Source organism: Onychostoma macrolepis, chromosome 10 (genome assembly GCF_012432095.1).
Source record: "Onychostoma macrolepis isolate SWU-2019 chromosome 10, ASM1243209v1, whole genome shotgun sequence".
In the NCBI taxonomy this organism is placed as follows: Eukaryota; Metazoa; Chordata; class Actinopteri; order Cypriniformes; family Cyprinidae; genus Onychostoma; species Onychostoma macrolepis.
In genome coordinates this window covers 25,815,544-25,832,447 of record NC_081164.1, presented here as the reverse complement: position 1 = coordinate 25,832,447, position 16,904 = coordinate 25,815,544, and positions in this window count along the sequence as shown.

Below are 16,904 nucleotides of genomic sequence, written 5' to 3'. Positions count from 1 at the left end.
ATTCAACGTGTTAATGCCATTTCTCTGTAACTCTTTGTGAAATTTACTTGCAATCTCTACATGGGAATTGTTTCAAACCACTTGAGTAGCTCTGCTCTGATCAAACCTAAACAGCAACATCAACATAAACTCACCTCTCTCAGCTCATTGATGCTTTCCCCCAAACTGTCACTCAGCGTTTGCTAACGATGAAAGGCCTGTCAGTCATTGGCACGACAGCCCTTCTCCTCCGTTAACAAAGACGTTAACAGTCTGAGCGAATGATGGGCGTCCTTGAGAAAAAAAAACTCCATCAATCTCTGCGTCTCTAAAGCGCTGACTTCAGGCCGGCGTTATGAAGTGAAACAGAAGTCAGGGAATCCTTCTCTGACACACGGTGGTAAACCAAATTTAAATTGGAAATTTATTCTGCCCATAAACCTTGACTCAATGACTTTTTAGAGCATCTTTCTGTGATAGATTATGCTGAGAGAATATGCAGGGGTTAATCCGAACCGGCACAACACAAGGATGCTACAAAATAAAAAGCAGTTTTTCATGGCCACAGGCCGACTTTAGTGCCACTCTCGATATCGGCGTTAAAAGTGATTTGTGACACCATATGTGGCAAGGAATCAAAACTTAATTTAAGCAGATAAAGATGCCATTTCAGAGCCAGATAAAGTGCTGCATCATGAACGCGCAGGTTTCGGGTCTCTGCCGATCATCAGATTTACAGGCCTGTTTTTTCTGCCCCATAAACGGCAAGTCTCCTTGCCAGGCGACACTGGGAAATGTTAATGGATTCATTTGTCAAGAAGGCCTTCCGCTTATTTACAGTCCACCTCCATTACGGCATTTCTCCTGTAAGACAAAAAAAATCCACCGGTCAAAATATCGATTTACCTGCTCAGCGCCACAGTGAGTCACTGCGCAAAAACAAACGGAGCCCATTAGCACGCAAAATATGCTCGCCGTCTCACCTTGCCATTACTGTAATCATGAGAAGTAATCTTCCTGTAATTTACATAATTGGAGCATTTAAAAGTTGCTAAATAACACAGCAGATCAGCGTCTGAGCAAGAGCAAACCAGAGCAAAACAAGCCATGGCCTTATACGATATAAAACATTCTCGCATATTCCTTCTTTATGCTTTTAACAAGGTTTAGGCTGAATGCCACTGAACATTTCAGAATCAGTCGTCCTGTAGGGTTTCTATCTAGAACACTCTCATTTCTGATTCAAACATGATCTACACCGCATGAAATACAAAAACCCACTTACAGGAATAGTTCAGCCACAAATGAAAATGAAAATGAAAGATTAGGATTAGTTTGTTTCTTCATCAGGTTTGGAGAAATGTGTCTCTGCATCAGTGTCTCAGTGATGGATGCTCTGCAGTGAATGGGTGCCGTCAGAATCAGAGTCCAAACAGCTGATAAAAACATCCACACCACTCCAGTCCATCAGTTAACATCTGGAGAAGACAAAAGCTGAAACAAATCCAGCATTAAGACGCTTTTAAATAAATACAAGTCCATATTAACGCTTCCTCCAGTGAAAAAGTGTTCTGGTGTGAATCAGGAGAGAAATCTGCAGATCAAGCAGCGTTTACAAGCCAAAACAGCTCTAAACAAATATGTGGCTGCATGGATTTTGATGTGAGAGACAACAGCAGATGCACTTTTTCACTGGAGGAAGCGTTATTATGGATTATGGACTCATATTTGAGTGTATTTGATGGATTTGTTGCAGTTTTTGTCTCCTCTAGATGTTAATTGATGGACTGGAACGGTGTGGATTATTGTGATCTTGGATGATCTGAGGGTAAGCACATTTTCATTTTTGGGTGAATTATTCCTTTAAGTTTAGGACTCTTCCTTTAACTCTAAAACAAACACAAAGCATAATTCAAAAATCAATACGGAAAATTCCTTCAATATTAACACAGCACACTGTGCCCTATTTTTGAGTGAACTGTATGTGTGTGAGAGCTCATGTGTGTATCCTGTCAAATGTCACAAACCTGGTGGCGAGTGATTCAGCAGCGGATCAAAGCTGAAACACAGCCGTAAAAACAGCAGTAAAAAGGTCAGTCCTGACGGAGCTCACGCACCAGAGAAAGCCTGTTTTCACTTAGGATTGTTTTCACGGAGAAACAAACTGCTGCTGTGGTCTAAACACACCTCCACATACAGTATTAACACACGACTGACAATCCAAACACATCTCAGTGTGGCATTACTCTGATTGATCAACAATAAAGTGAAAACTTCACTGAACTAATTTGGCATATTATAAAAATCAGCATTATATAATTATGCTATAAGCAACCCAATGACACATTTAAAGCCATTATGAAATCAAAACAGGGTTATTATAACTAAAATTAAAACCATTAAAAAACAATATACAATAAAAAATATAAATATAAAAAAAAAATTCAGCCAGTTACACACACACACACACACACACACATACAGAACTACTGAAGTGACAAAAACATGCACTACCAAATTACTAAATTGTTAACGAAAATTAAAATGTAAAAAAAAAAAACTGATTCGGAAAAGCAATATTTGACATGAATCTTAAGCATGTATTCCTCCCTTTTTACTCTTACTTTTTCATCATTTTTTATTCTTTTATTTCTTACGCATGCCTGTTGTGATCATTTTATGTAAAGCATTTTGAGTTACCACTGTGTATAAATGTGCTATATAAATAAAGATTTTTGCCTAGCCTGAAAACTAAAATGCTAAAATAGAGAATCAAAATTTGGCCCTATTTACTGTATTAATACATATTCCTGCACAATTCATCAGTGCACATCACAAATAATAATAAAAATGCTTTTTAGAGCCTCTATTCGTAGAGGTTCTTTACACATCCAATCAGTTCCTGATGGGTAAAATCAAGTTTATTCTAAAATACATCACATTACGGAGGCAAAACAGGTTGCATTTTATTTAGTCTTTTCTATGTTCTGTTTGGCAACTCAACTGTGTTTTAATGAGTCGAGTTCACTGTAATGATGCAGTGCCATATGGGATCCTCTGCTGAATGGTTTGGAAAAGACTTCATTTTCCCTCCTTTGGGTAAAACCTTTGAATACTTTTATTTTTTATTGAGATTGAACCATTTTTGGGACATAATCAATACTTATTCAACACCTCACTTTCAAACGGGCCAAATCACCCCTGCAAATCATCATGGCTTGAATTTTATGATTATTGAAATCGACTTCTCATCATCTAACACTCACAGAACTGGAGCAGCCCTTTAAATAATGTCATCAATCATCGGTTCCCAGGTCACCTGAGGAGCGCCGGACACCTGTGGGAGGAGCAGCGAGGAGCACAGCATCCAAAAACATCTTCAGCCGAAGAAGGACACACATGTGCTATGAGTGTTTCTCTTATGAATCAAATTAGATGAGAAATGAGAGGTCTTCAGCTTAAAACTTCAGTTCTGTTACTGCCTTTAATTGAAGTGTCATCAAACTGGCTGGTCAAGTCATTTTATAAATGAATTTTGAATAATTAAGAAATTATTTTGATTAAAGTAATGGAAAACAAATTACTCCCCTTATTAATTGTTAACAGTAAATTTCTGGCAACCACATCTGCAGATTTTTACCTTTATTTATTTATTTATTTTATTAAAAAAACAAAAACAAAAAAAACATACAAAAAAATAGTACAATTAATAAAAACAATATAGAAATAGAAACACACAACAAAATTATTAAAACTTTAACTAAAATTAAAATGTAAAATTAATTTAAAATATTAATAAAAACTATAAAAGTATCTCGATGATACTAAAATAACACTGTTATTCATATTTATATTTTTCCTCCAATTTTTGCATTTTCTGAACGAGCGAGTAGCTTTCATTGCTGCCGTATGCGGTTGCTAATGTATGTTATTATGTTGCTATGTGGCTGATTCGTGTTCATCTGACGGCATGATTTGAGGAACCATCTCTGCCAGTCTCACAGACGAGTGACGAGCCAAAGTTTAGTACTCAGGGTGAGCAGTTTGTTAGCAAACAGCAGTAAATAGGGCTTACAGGGCTGCTTTGTGTGCGTGTGGGATTGATGAAGAGCAAACAGATCATTACCTTCAGCCGGTGTCTTTGTGCTTGTGTTTACCTCCGGCGACTAATGAGCCCATCCTGCATCTTCATAGAGCAGCATGCACTCCCACACGCAGAAGCGGCCGAGCCGCCACATGTCCGTAATAACCATCAGCATGTGAGAACAATGTGCAGAAACGGCAGAACGTTCCCAGGAACGGCTGGAGAACACGACAGACCTGGTGAACAAGCAGCGTGAGTCAATCTCAAAGAGTCTCTGTGACCTTTTTAAGAACATGAAAGCTTTTTTGTTTATTCCTTCATAACTGACGCCCACCTGCATGCATGCATTCATGCATAACCAAAAACACTGGCACCAAAGCATCGTGCAACGCTCACTCCTCCTCAACACCGTCCAAATAACAAACAAACACCCACCAACACTTCTGCTCACCTGCCTACAAACACAATGACCTCCTATTCAGAAGAAGGGTAAGAAGCCTCCTAGAGAGAAATCTTGAGCCTCCAGGAAACAAAAACACCAACGACAACTCTTTAATATCTCAAATATTTCTCTCATTTTGCCGAAGTCTCATGCATCTCAGATGTTTCTCCTGAGAAAATGGTTCCAGTAATTTCACGTTTGTCTCATTTAGAGCAACCAGATGATTTAAATCTAAAATAACACAAAACAGACTTGAAAATAACCTGAAGATCAAAATGTAAACACCTTTTTCTTATTTTAATACATTTCCTCAAAAACTATATTTTTTCATAGATATTTTTGAACTATATTTATATAAGGCACTTTATATAATATAAATTGCAAAAGCAGCTTTACAGAGTTAGTGTCACAAAATCAGTTTCAGGGATCAGTAGTTTCAAGTTTTTATTTAAATGTGATTTCTAGACCTGAAAAAGTCATAGAAATATATATCTAGTTATGCCAAGATCTAAAATATTTCATCAGGTCGATTAAAAAAAAAAAATAATAATAATGTTATCCTGTAATCACAAGCCAGTGCTATTTTAGTATAACTGAGATACAATTATTCTTTTTTCTTGATTAATTTTATTTTATATTAATTGTATTTACATTTTTATTTTTAAATGTTTTATAAGTTTTAATAATTTTGTTGTATGGTTTTATCATTTTTATTAGTTTTCAATTTAAGATATGTGTATATTGTTTTTAGTATTTTTTTATTCCAGTTGTAGTTATTTTATGAAGTTAAACTAAATGATAATGAGCAATGTTGAAAAATATTCTTTTACTTTTTTAAAAGTACTTTAAAAAAAATTATTTCATTAATATTATTTTGTTAAATTTTATTGATTTTTTAAATGATTTAAGTTAACTATAATAATCCCATCTCAAACACTGTAAAAACAATCTCAGAAAAAAAAGTATATTCCTATATTAGATCATTTTCTTTCTTAATTAAATGTATCTTGATTTAAGAAAGTTTAGATATTTGTACTGAAAAACAAAAAAATATTAAATACGACAATCATTTTTGTAGTGTATTTGAACTGGAAAATAAGAAATACTTTTTTTTTTTGCATTGTATAGTCAGCAATCAAAAGGCATCTCAATATAATCTCAAACAAGTGAGCTGCACTACATTCAATTTATAGCTCTATACTAGTTTTTATTTCTCAAGGAGAAACAGCTGAGGCAATGTTGATCTTTTAAAGAAACGTAACCGAGATCTGCAGGTCTAACATCTGAGCAATATCTTCCCTTATTAGCTGAGATTTCTCCACCAGCTTCCGCGAGTCTTTGTCCTTTAACCTGAAGCTGGCAGGTTGAAGCCCTGAGTAATTGCACTTTTCTTTCACATAATTTCTCCCCTCCTCAAACTGAAATGGTTTGACCTGCTGAAGTAAACAGGCATTAATCAAAGGTGGATGGGGAATTATCAGGAGGGGAGCCCACGGCGTTTGAAGGGGAGCGTGGAGCGGCGGACCGCAAAGATGGATGCGGTCGAGGCTCTGGGCTTTACTGTCCTTGGGGATCTGGACAGCACCAGCTGATGGGGTCACTGTGTCCACCTTGCAAAAGTGTGTCAAGGACAGTAAGCAGGGAACTAGCGCTGAATTTGTCACGCTGACTTCAAAATGCAACGAGTGAAGATCACAGATCAGGACAAAACAACCGATCACCCAGAGGAGAACGGGACGATCGGGAAGTTGTGAACTCGTAGGAAAAATTGCATAAATCTTGCCAATAAAGCATTGTTTCAATCTTGCGTGTTCAAGGGAACAAAATCTCCACTTTCTGGGAAATTGGTGTAAAATATCAGTAATAAAAATGGAAGCTGCTGCAAGGCAATGTAGCTCTTTGCACATGCAGATAAATGTAATAACAAACGCTGTTGTGTTATCTTGCATTTGGATGCCTGATGTTTGGGTATGAAAAGTAAATATACTAAATTGTTTTGATGACAGAACAATATCTGAGATGGTGTGTGATGAGACTGGACTATTATCCAATCCGATCTATTATCGATAGTCCAAACACATGATCTGTTGAGGCCTTTGTTGGGCATCCAGGAATTTGTTCGGTAAACGTGTTTCCAGTTTGTTTTCATCTTGGCATTTTCACTGGATGGTGTTTCTTCTACAATTCCTGTGGAGAAATAAAACACACAAATTCAGTCAATATCACTCTTAAAATTAGAGGTTCTTCATCGGCACTGATGGTTTCTTGAAGAACTATTAACATGCAAGGAATATTTCCAGGTTCTTTAATTGTTCTTCACACTATAAGAAAAAATGGTTCTTTGGAGAACTCTTCACTGAAAGGTTCTTTGAGGATCCAAAATCAAAAATTGTTGTTCTACACTTACAAATGGTGAACATTTATGAGGAACATTTAACATTTATGGGAGCTTTCCTTTTCAAAAAAAGTTCTTTATAGCAGGAAAAGGTTCTTTAAGGCTGGAATAAGTCCACTAAAGGAGGTAGAGCTTTTTCACATTTGGCTGCCAAACTCTGGAAGAGCCTTCCTGATAACGTCCGGGGTTCAGACACACTCTCTCTGTTTAAATCTAGATTAAAGACACATCTCTTTAGCCAAGCATTCACATAATGTATCTCATAACCTTGTAGTTCAGCTATATCTGATCAAATGCACATTATCATTCTTTTGCTTGGGTTGAACACATCATCTTTGCTTGGGTGGAACAGCAGCTACGCTAATTTCGTCTCTAAGACCTTCTCTGTTTCTGCCATGGACTAGGAATTACAGAAGCTTCAGTCTGGATCCAACCCTTACCAAGATCTGAGACGACCAAACACCTGAGACGAGATGATGCCAACCCCTCAGAGGACCTCAGATGATGATACAACATATAAAACTACCAAATTCTGCTTAATCGCAACGTTTAATCATTGCAGTTAATAGTGTTCACCGTCTGTTTGATTACGTGTAATTTGTAACTAACTGCATGATTTTTACTGTACATTTCTGCCTACTGCTAAATATAATGTAGAAACTTTTTCTGTAAAGCTGCTTTGCAATGATTTGTATCGTGAAAAGCTCGAATTGAATTGAGTTGAATACACTACATGACTTTTCAAATTTGAACGGATTTTTAAAACACAAGGGATCATACGCTTACCGACTTTGTAAATAGTCACAAAGAAAAACTGGGAATTACACACTACCAGACTTTAAATTCCTTCTGATCTCAACATACTCACACAGAAATGTGTGCAATGTTGCTAGGAGAAGCATGACAAATGTAAACAATATGTATTCTAAAATCGGCTGAAAATATTAAACGTTTGATATCCAGGGACTGGATGGAATCAAAGTCTGAAGCTAAAAAATCAGAGTCAGAGTCAGATCGTACAGTACGTGATTTTCTATTAGATCTGTCAACTCAAATCCGCAGACTGACTTTGACCTTTGGCAACTAGCATCGACTTCTCAAGACTGTAAATCGGGTAAAAATTGTGTTGTGTATTCCAGGTTTTAGATTATTAAATTGAAAAGAAAAAAAAAGTTTGTTTTAAGAGCTGGTCATTGAACCAGAATGGTTCTTCTATGGCATTGCTGCGAAAACCCACCTTCATTTTTAAGCATGGATGTTAAAGGTTCTTCATGGAGCCATTGACGCCAATGACAAAACTTTTGTTTTTAAGAGCTGAGTTGTCATAATAACAAGACTATGGAGCAATAAAATGAACATGCATAGCAGAAACACCTACAGCAAACATCACCATTTGATCTGCAATACCACCATTGTTTAAAATCAATTATTTTATGTACTAGAGAAACAACTGGTGAGCTTTACAATCGCTGCTTACAGGACTGTATGTAAATCCCATCATCACAAATATCTGTTCTGACACGTCTTACCTGCGACTCTGGCCACAATGGAGTGCAAACACTGCAGGATTATGGGTAAATTACTCTGTTGGAGGTTCAGATTCACGGTGAAGGCAATTAATCAGTCCATAAGCATGTTGCATTAACCAACCCAAGACTGCTGACTTTCAATTGTGCATTCGACTTGACACGAATATATGAAGATAATCACGCATGACGCAGGTGTTTGTACGGTCACAGATAAAGTGTGCCGTTACAAAAGCCACCTTCTGTCAGCCAGATGTCTGTCTGCACAGAAACAAGGAGGTCACACGTGTCCTTAACCTTAAGTGGAGCTCTAAAAGGTATTGATGGTTTAAAAGGCTTTGAGAAGGTGATCAATATGGAGATTCATTCAGTGGGTCATTAGAGCATCCCTGCAGTCATATTACAGCTCTTAAAGAACACACAGCGCTGTTATCAGGAGAGCAGACATATAGTACAGCAGTAAAACCTCTCGCCGTGGGCTGCTTGTGAGCGCAGGCCTTTGTTTAAGGTTGGCAGATTGCTCTGTGGGAGAATAAGACGTGCTGATTGCAATCAGCCAAAGATCTGAATAAAAGGTGATTACTTATTTATTTCTGTGTGCAGTTTTTGGGAGCGTGTGTGCATGTCCGAATTGTTGGTTTTCCCGCTGTGGACAGCAAATGCAATGCTGCTGACTTTCGTGCATGATTGGGAATAATGAATACTGTCATTTTTGGGATCTTAATGACATGCACGCGTGAGGTTTCATCTGAGAAATGACATTCGTGCATCAGCAGCGTCAGCGCGACACGCTCCGAACAAAAGCTGCATTTGGAGCGCCTTGCCATGACTGATGAGCCAATCATGTAGAAATTGTTCATTTGTTAATTGTTAATTGCACATGCCTGATTCTGTAGATGTGAGGACAGCACAGTCATGTGTCATCAAATCAACAAAAGAAGAAATGAAATAATCGACATGACTGAAAGACTGAAATCAGCTCTGAGCCGGCCAATCAGAACACATCTTCAGTTCTTTACAATAAACACCAGTCAAAAGCTGAATTTAAAATCTGAAAATCCTAATTTGGTATTCCTGGACAACAATGGCCAGCCTTTTAAAATTGCTTGTAAATGCCTCATTATGATAAATTAACACCAAATATTGGATTCAATCTTTTTGATAACTTGTTTTCTTTCAGTTTGCGCAGGGATTTGCCTTTTTTTTTGGAACAAATTGATTGTAGGCTTCATTGATTTAAACTTATGCACTTCAGTTTTTTTATAAAAAATGCATTATTTATTAACAATTTTGGTTTAAAAGCCGAGGTGCATGAGCTCAGATCTATGAGGCCTACAATCAATCGGTTCCAAAAAGAAATACAAAACCTGTGTTAATTAAAAGAAAACAAGATTGCATCCAATATTTGATGATAATATAGCATAATATGTTTATGCATTTTTTTGTAGGCCAGTCATTTTTTGGTTTGGGAACACAAAGGTGTAACAAAGTAGGAAAAAGTCTAAAAAAAAAAAAAAAAAATGAAAGGAAAAATTCTTAAATCAAAAAATGCAAATCAAGAACCTTTATTTTACATTTATGTCTGTTTTTATTTCTTCACAGAAACTGTAGGGAAAACATCATTCAGTATATATTTCCACGTAACTGTATGCAAAATCTGGGATATTGAGTACGAGAAGCATTATTTGTGGATCATTTTTTCTCAAATCTTCACTCAAAAACTGAGGAGGCCAAAGAGGCCTATGATCATCCAGTTCAAAAAATAAAATACAAAACCTGTGCTCTTTGAAAGAAAACAAGTTGACAAAAAGATACAATCCAAGATTTTGTTATATTATGGCATACTGAGAAATTTATATGCAATTAAAGTAGGCTGGAAAACCACTAAAAAAATCCATAAATTACCTATTTTTAGGGGAAGTTTTGTTATTTTAAAAACTGATCAATGAAAGGTTCTTTGGAGAACCAAAAGTGCTTTTTCAAATGTTCTTTATTGGCATTGATTGTGCCATGAAGAACCTTTAACATCCATGGAACCATTAAAAGGTTCTAAGGGTTCTTTAGATGATCTTCACACAAATAAAAAAAGGTTCTTTTGGAGCCCCAGAATGGTTCTTCTATGGAATCATTATGAAACCCTTTCGGAACCCTTACTTCTATGGCATTGATGCAAAAAAACACCTTTTGAAACCTTTAAGACTGTAGCATAGTGAGTCCCAGACATTTTCTGTGCTGAGTGTGGATGAAAAATGGATTCAAACACACTAAAATGAGCCAAGCAGAGCAGAGAGATACTCAAATGAATCAAATTATACCTAATTACTTCATAAATGAACACAAGAGGGACAGACGATGTGTAAACCTTTGTAAATGAGTCCAGACTCCTGATCACAAGCTGCAAAGACACCAGCGCTCTCCGTTTGCCTTTCATCTCGCTGCTCCTCGGTGGAACCTGAACCAGCTCTTTTAGTTCGGTGTACGTTTCAATATTGTCAAGCCATGACATTACAAGCAGAGGGATATTTGTAGATCTGAGGTTTGAGTAACCAAAGAGGAAAGCAAATCCCACCTTATGATTAATGAGCAGGATGTCAGGACATTCTCCTAATGATGATTTATGGAGATTTCTGAAGAATGCCATCGCTCTGTCATCCAGAGATCTGTCTTCAAACAGTGTTTGAAATGCGTACAGACAAATTATGCATGAATACAGTTGCGTTTCAATGCACCGCATCTATGATTATGTTAGTGAGGCTGTTAACCTTGATTTCCATTCCATCATTCTGAACACAAAAGTCTTGAAATAATAAACCAATTGTGAAAAATGGCATTCTGGCAGACGGCCTTATAGAACTGGAATTTGCATTATATGGCCATCATCTAACAGAAAATCAGCCTTATAATCAACATATTTTGTTCCTTTTCTTTAAACATCTTTTTTTTATTTTTTTTTATTTTTTAGAGAACAGATCTTGAAGTTTATTTTGAGAGAAATCTACTTAATTTTTAATTCAAATGACTGATAAACACTGATGCAATTACAAAATAAATACTGGTATTTATACTGGTAGTGCAAGTCTGAAAATAATAATAATAATAATAATAATAATAATCAATAAATATTTTTATTTCATTTTTATTTATTATACTATATATATATATATATATATATATATATATATATATATATATATTTATTTATATATATATATATATTTTAAATTTATTTACCAGCAGTGCAACTCAAAAATTCTGAAATTATAAGCGTAAGAGAAAATTATATTTTAGATATTTTTTCTTGTTCTGTTTTTTCTTGCCTTTTCTTTTTTTACTTGAAAAGCAAAATCATGTAAAATAACCTGAAATTTTTTTTAGTTTTTTAAAATAAAGTTACAAATTTAAGATAAAGTTTTAAAATAAAATTATTTTACAATAAAATGTATTTATTGCCACAATTTGCCAATGGGTAGGGGAAAATAACTAAATTTTAATTGAAAAAAATAAATTAAATAAAAAATAAATATCGATACATTCAGAATCATAAATAATACTCTATTTTTTTATTTTTATAGATAGATAGATAGTCAGACATGTTGACACATATTGGGAGTGCAACTCCAAATGATCTGAAATAATGAACTGATTATGAAAAATGGCATTCAGATCTTACAGAACAGGTATTTCTGTAGCCGTTCAGGGCTCTTGTTCAGGGTCCTACAGGTAACAACAACACAAACACAGCAGCGCAAAGAGGAAACCAGACACGACATGCTTTAAGCAATCAATAAGCAGAGCCTCTGTAAGCATGGCTCTCTTTCCCAGCGTTCCCGGCATGATCATGTGCTGCTCCTAAAGTAAAGGACGGGATTATTTTCAAGTAACCCTAGACCACTGCCCATCAGCCTCATCTGATAACGCGGGACGTTTCCCAGGGAAGTGACCTGAGGGCAGCGTGTCGACTGCAGACCTGATGCATTTCAACACGTTCTCTTTATCAACGTATCTGCCATGCGATCTCACACACACACACACGCGCGCGCATCAGGAGCGAACACTGTTATAGCACACTATCTGCAAACTAAGCATGAGTATAGAGGAAGATCCAAATCAGGCTGATTTACAGCACTGTGAGCTTCAGATGATGAAGACGACGAGGACTTACTGCACTGAAAAAAAAAATGGTGTAGGATTTGCTTTAAAACCATTTCTACATTTCTACTAATTTCACAAATAATTACATAATAATAATAATAATAATAATGCAATAACCTTTTTTAAAATAATTTATTTTATAATAATTTATTTACAACTTCAAAAAAACTTTTTACAGTTTATGTGAGAGAGAAAACTACGGAAGCCTGTTTCTGCAGAGAAATTATGCAAAAATATATAACATTATATTTACATTGTAAATATTTATGCATCATGTTAGTATTTATATACCACCTTTATATACTGCTAATTTTAATTTTAAAGTAGTATTTTTGCAGGAAATATGACAAGTACAGTAATGTCTATATAAATATATAATATTAAATAATTAAAATATTTAAAATATTTATTTTCTTCATTTTCTCTCTGTGTATATGAAACAGTTTGGAATGATTAATCTTTTTAATGTTTTTAGGTTTTTTTAAAGAAAAAACGCTGACAGGCTGATTTGATAAAAAATACAATAAAAATAGAAATATTTTGAAATAGTTTAAAATAACAGTTTTCAATTTTCATATATTTTAATATGCAAATGATTCCTGCAATGACATTAAATATTGTCAAAAAGAAAACAATAATATAATACATTTTAAATTGTAATAATTAAAAAAAATATATATGACTGTATTTTTCATCAAATAAATGCACACTTAGTGAGCAGAAGAGACTTCTTTCAAAAACAAATCATTTATAAAAATCTCAATTATTCCAAACTTTTATAAATGTATTATGTGAAAGCCTGTTTCCGCCACAGAAAAAAAAAAAAAAGAAAAAAAGGTAATTGCAACTTTTTATCTCACAATCACGAGTTTATATCTTGCCTTTTTTTATGAATTTGAGTGGAATTTGTGTTTCCATGAAAATAATCGAAATAAAGAAAGGCCCTAAAATGTAAATGTAATTCCTCGTTTCCTTCTTGTGATGTTTGAGAGTAATCTGACCCGGATGTGTCCTCGACAGGTTTGGTGAGATTCACCCAAAGCGTCCCAAGCCAGCAGTGACCTGTTTATCTCATTAAGAGATGTTCGCTACAGGGCAACTAAATGCAAAGCAAGCAGGAAAAACGAAAATCAAAACTCTTCTCCCCTTCAACCGTCTCTCTCGAGAGTCTCATATCCTCCAGACATCAGTCAACAAGAACAGCAGCAAATTAGCAGCACGTTCCTCACATATAAACCTGCAAAAACACACACAAACATCTACGAATAACTTGAAGGATGAAGGATGAATGTCAGGCCTTGAGAACAGCAGCTCATTTAAAACGTGTGTAAACAAGAGCAACAACAAGCAGGAAAAAAATCATTCTGTCCCGGAAACCTATTTTCGCTAAAGCAAAAACCAAATGATTGAGATAAAGTACCGCAGTAAATACCCAATAAAATCCACCCAGAGAGGGACTAATGTAGATTACAGAAAGTGTTTTCTTACCAACAGAAACAGCAGGAATCGATGTCTTCCGATCGCCCAAGGAGCTCACGCCAGACAGACACGAGACCACAAAAACAAAAGAGGCGCTAATTCCGCTTTTGTTCTCTGTGAATCCAGACTCTCCTCTGAACCTCCTGCTGAGAGCGGGTGGAAACGTGGGGTCCGACCCGGCCCGGGACGGGAGATATCAGGGACCCCTGTGCTGTTTCTGCCCCGGGTGACGGCAGCGCTCGCGGGGTTTCTTTAAGACCCACAGCGACCCTTGCTCCCCACCAGTAAAGAACAACTGCAAAGGTTCCCTGCAAATAACAAAAACATATTGTAGAAGCTTGTTGATGTGCGTAACGGGCTGATCTCATCACATACACTACCAGTCAAAAGTTTTTGAACAGTAATATTTTAAATGTTTTTTAAAGAAGTCTTTTCTGCTCACCAAGTCTGCATTTCTTTGATCCAAAATGCAGCAAAAACAGTAACACTGTAAAATATTTTTACAATTTAAAATAACTGCTTTCTACATGAATATATTATAAAATGTAATTTATTTCTGTGATGCGCAGCTGAATTTTCAGCATCATTACTCCAGTCTTCAGTGTCACATGATCCTTCAGAAATCATAATAATATGCTGATTTGCTGTTCAAGAAACATTTATTATTATTATTATTATTATTATTATTATCAATATTTAAAACAGTTGAGTACATTTTTTTCAGGTTTCTTTAATGAATAGAAAGATTCAAAGATCAGCATTTATCTGAAATAAAAAGCTTTGTAACATTATACACTATACCGTTCAAAAGCTTGGAGTCAGTATAACGGGGATATAAAGTGATGATAAGGACATTTATAATGTTACAAAAGAGTTCTATTTCAAATAAATTCTGTTCTTCTGTACTTTCTATTCAAAGAAATCTGAAAAAAAATTTCTACTCGGCTGCTGTCAACATAATTATAATAATAAATGTTTTTGAGCAGCACATCAGAATATAAAAACAACATTAAATGCTTGTTGATGTGTGTACACGTTCAATAAATGCATCTAACGGGCTGCATTAGTTATAAATATTAAAAACAATGACTGTTTTCAAACAGGTTTCTAGGTTTTCTGCCTATTGTCATTCAAAATGATAGTCCCGCCCCAAACTAATGTGATTGGTTGATTCGGAAGTTGACATGTCAGGCCATTCAAACTAAGTTGTAAGTACAAAATACCACAGTATTGTACAACAACGATAGAAAATTTAACAATTCAGTTTACAACACCTTCATAAATTGAAGAAAAACGTAAAAAAAGCAGAAACACACCCAGTGCACATTCAATATTCATCATTTTGTAGATTTTGTAGACTTTAAATATAGTTTGCAGAGATTCTTTAGGAACCTTTTTACTCTAGACTCGACCCACCAGTAAAAAACAACTGCAAAGGTTTCCTGCAAATGACAAAAAATAACATACAATGTTTGTTTCCAAACAGGTTTCTGGGTTTTCTTCCTATTGTCAATCAAACCGATAATCCCACCCCAAACTTGTGTGATTGGTTGATTCAGAAGTAGACATGTTGGGCAGTTCAAACAAAAACATTGATTGGTGCATTCAAATCAGAAAGATCGTACTTACCTCCCAGGAGACTAAAAGCATCACAGTGTTTCACTCTTCAGGAATCAATCTACCAACGACTGACTGACGGTGACTCTGAACACAAAACTGACACAACACAAACCATCAAATCATCTGAAACATCTCACACCACTGAAGGCTTTCAAGCTGTTGTGTTGACCCAAATATTAGCATGAAATCACTTACACGCAATCAAAGGGGAATCAACGTGACTTTGGCGTTTTGCGGCGCAGCATCTTTATCTCGTTGAGCTGGTTTCTGCAGCCATGGCCTGAAGAAATCCAACACAATCATTCCAGATGAAACGCTGAAGTATAGAACACTCACATGTGAAACACGGGAGCACTGATGCCTTCTGGGACTGAACAGAAGATGACACTGAGTCAGAGGTTTGTCTTTTTCTCATTATGAAGCTTTCTGTACAAAATGAGAGCTTACGAAGCAATACATACAGTATAGGACTAAATATATAGAAGCGTCATGCCCATCCAAACCGAGGTGCATGTGCCCCCGCAGATTTTTGAGCCAAGTGGATTTTGAATGCAGCTTCCAAAAGAAAAAATAATAGCCGGATAATACTTTTTATATTTGATATATATTAGAAATCAAACTTTGATACTTGTTATCTCATAATTAGATTTTGAGACTTTAGCCTGGATTTCACAGAGAGGGTCACAAATAATGAGTGCATGACACCCCAGTATATATATATATATATATAGGGGTTAATCGATCCACATTGGTTGCATTGCTCTTTTCTATGAAAAAAATAATAACAAAAGATGACACTTTAATGCCTCAAGCTTTTACAAATGCTTTCAGACTAGTTTTACATGTTACAATAAATCCGCATGACAAGGACACATTTAAATATAATGTGGCCGAAACAAACTGTTTTTGATTCAGATATTAAAAATATACATTCACTCAGTTCAATATAATAAAAAAAATACACCAAAATATACAGAAAATAATGTAACAGAATTTACGCTTTTAGACTTATGTATTTATTTAATACTGCTCATACAGTGTGCCTTAATTATGTTAAATGTCAAAGCCTTGTTAAAATAAATGTAATTTTGTTACAGATGCATATTGATAGGTGAAATTGTGTTGGGGGGAATGCATATGAAGTTTTTTAAGAGCTTCTTCCTTTTGCCTGTTTTCTACTTCTCTGTCAGCATTTTCCTTAAGAATTTTTACAGCTACAAAAGACAT